This window comes from Lolium perenne, chromosome 4 (assembly GCF_019359855.2).
Source record: "Lolium perenne isolate Kyuss_39 chromosome 4, Kyuss_2.0, whole genome shotgun sequence".
In the NCBI taxonomy this organism is placed as follows: Eukaryota; Viridiplantae; Streptophyta; class Magnoliopsida; order Poales; family Poaceae; genus Lolium; species Lolium perenne.
Genome location: NC_067247.2, coordinates 72,142,342 through 72,145,877, shown reverse-complemented (window position 1 = coordinate 72,145,877; position 3,536 = coordinate 72,142,342).

Sequence of the window (3,536 nt, the reverse complement as noted above, 5' to 3'; positions counted from 1 at the left end):
AGGTTCCACTGGATTCTGCTAGTAATTCAAATTCAGAACTCCACAGTTATCGTCCACGACTCTCTGAATATGGATACGAAGCTTTGGGCCGACATGAGAAAAATGATGCAAAAGTAACTACTTTCATTCGTTTGCGCTCTATATCGATCGGCCTATTACATTCATCATTTCCTAATATCAAGTAACTAATTAATAACTCTCTTGTTCATTTAATTTTCCTTGCCTCGTAGGGTTTGGAGACGGTTCGTAGATCAAAAGGTCGGTGAATTCAAAAAAGAGCTACATTTTAAAATGGCAAAGGCTGCGACGACCGGGGACATTCAGCCACCGGGGACCAATCTATGTGGATACTATGTTTGTGAGAGGATCCGGAGATACACCACTGAGCGGCAGCCGTCTGAGAACAACACCATGAGGAATAACCTCCGGGCGACGCTTACTCCAGAAGCTCGCTTCCGACCACTTCAAGAGGAACTAGCTGGATGGTTGGCGAACCAAGTCATCGATCCTAGAGGAGAACACTATGTAGAGGACGTAGAACTTTATATGCACTAAATATGTATGGAAACTTGTTCAAAATTGTATATGGTCATCCGATATTGAATATATATTGTATATTCCTCTTGAATTCTTTTTGGTTCTAATTTCAAATTTGTTTGAAATTGTACATTCACATGCATGTATACCGTAGAATATGTGAAACTCCTTCAAAATTAAAATAAAACACAAAAGAAATAAAACAATACAACTTAAAAAGTAACCAGGGGTTAGGGGAACCAGGTTAGGGGGGGGGCTAAAACCCTAAACCTGCGGCGGCCTTTAGTCGCGGTTGGTGAGCAGAACCGCGACTAAAGGTCCTCCGCCCTGGCGCTCGCCTGCCGCCCACGTGGACGGGCCTTTAGTAGCGAATAATAGGTCGCGGTTGCGCAACCGCGACTAATGGCAGTTGCGCACCGCGACCGAAGGCCATTTTTCCACCAGTGACCAGACCCCTTCACGGCCTCGTCCTCATGCGCGACGCCACCAGCTACCACATCTGCAACCCTTGCACGGGAGCAACCTTGGCTCTCCCCGACAGCAGCACACTACCGGCGAAGATGATCTGGCGGCCTTTTCGGGAAGAACCGTGTTACGGGTACGTAGCCTACGGCCTTGGCTACTGCTCAGTGACAGACGAGTATAAGGTTGTGCGTCTGTTTAGCAAGAAACAAGACGAATACAGTCTGATCCACTGTGAGGTATTTGTCCTCGGCACTCTGGCATACTGGAGGCCTACCGCGCAACAGCCTCCCGCGTGCGTAGTCGAGGAGAAGAACCCGGGCGTCTTCCTAGACGGGCATCTGCACTTCCTATGTAGCGACGGCGGTATCCTTACTTTTGACGTCAGTGAAGAGACGTTTGGCTCGTTGTTGCCGCCGCCCAATCCAGAGGAGGATGCTCCGATCAAGATGACGGAGCTAGACGGGTGCCTATGTATCTGCCATGGCCATAAGAATTACGGTGATGGCGCATACAATATATGGATGTTGAGAAATTACAAGCAAGGAAACTGGGAACGACTCTGTCGAGTCGATCCAACAGCTTGGACGGAACCCGAGCGGGTGCTGCTGGACTCCTACTGGATAGCTCCACTTGGCATTTATAACGAGTACAGCGGACATACCAAGATAATGTTTGATACGGGTACTTGCAAGGTATTTGCTGTTGACGTCACCAACGGCAACAAACCAGAGGTCATATTCAACCCTGACGAGACAATTGGTGGCACCTTTGAGGACTTTTCGGAGCCTGGGTTAGGGTTGTTTGAGGAGAGCCTCGTGCCTGTAGGACGCACAATTGGGGAGATGGTCTTGTTGTCGCCACACACCAAAGCTTGGTTTGACATCCTCAAGTGGATGCCGACGCAGTTTGTTGCAGAATTGAGCTTGGTCTGTAGGGCTTGGCGTGCAATGGTCAAGGATGATCATTTTATTCGGTCACACGTCGCCCATGCAAACTTGAATAAAAGCCCTCGGATCATGATGATCAGTGATCCCACCTTCGGACTGTATATTGATTTGGAGGACGTCGTTAATAGAAGGGGAGGTTACGCAGTTTCTGCTCATCTTGTATGTTCACAACCATGTCATGGTCTGAATGCGGGGACGAAAGGTTGTCTGAGCTTTGTATGCAATCCTGTAAGGCGACAGCTTGAGAACATTTTGCTTGATGGTGTTGACGAGGACACATTCTTTGCCGGTCAAACTGGTATGGGATACGACTCAGAGAATAACAAACATGTCCTAGTGCTTGTCACCTACAAAGAAAAGAACATGGCAACACGAGAGTACAAACTTGAATGCAAACTACGGTACGTGGATGATAAAGAATGTCGTTTGGTAGGCCCTCCTCCTAGACCGGTTGCTAATGTGCCACCGACCTACGTTGCCGGCAAAATCTTCTGGTTGGTAGAGCCTGACCTTGGTCCAATTTCCCTAAATTGTGAGATAGTGGCATTTGACATCCGGACCGAAGAATTTGAGGTTCTACAAGGTCCTCCATGCAGCAACCATGCCAACGGGCATAAGTCCATCCTCCAGCTTCATGGTGCATTATGTATGGCTTGTTCGGACAAGAGAAGCAATGTGATTGACATATGGATGATGAAGGATGGCATCTGGTCAATGGAGTATCACATGGAATTAAAAGAGTTCTTGAAGGAGTATCCATCAGAGAGAACAACACCATTAGCTGTTGATCCGACAGATGGTCGGATATTATTTAGCACGGGTCGGTCATTGGGCTACTTCGACCCCGAGACAGCAGCAATGGAGACTCTCTACAGCGACGTTGGCAAGCCCTTTGATGGAAATTTCTGCCCTATTATCTGCGACGAAAGTTTTGTCAGCACACTCTATTCGTTTGACTACTGAATGAATTAAATTTCCCAAGTCCCTCCTACGAATTTAATTTCCAAAGAACATCGTGAGTATCAGTAATTATCTTTTTGAGTTCTTGAGTATCATATTAATTTCATCATACTTTTTATTGGTTTGGTATTTCCTTGCCGATGATTAAGATTGTACTACAGACTATTTGATATTATCTCAAAGCTCTTTTGATTCTATTGTTTCAATGACATTGATCTACCATTCATGAAAACACGAGAAGAATTGCATGATTCAGATATTGCAAACAAAAACAGGAACAATGACTGGTGATATAAGCATAAAAATAACTAGTTTGAATAGTTGTATTGTTTCACCAACGGCGCATAAAAAAATTCCTAAAATTTATTGGCGTGGAAAATGGAAACTACTAATGAGCAATTACTATGGAGCCACATGGGTGAAGTCTCCCATCCTCGGAACCTCGAGCGGAGATTTTCCTTCGATAAAGTTGCTGGTATATTTTGATCATTCGGATCTTAGAGAAAACAAGGGGCCTATACTTGTTTGATTCAACTGATCACAGATTACAGCAAAGAGGTCACCGGTTAAAAAATTTGCCTTTTGGCTTCGAACCGCAGTGTAGATGGTTTAACCGTCTAAGCGCAC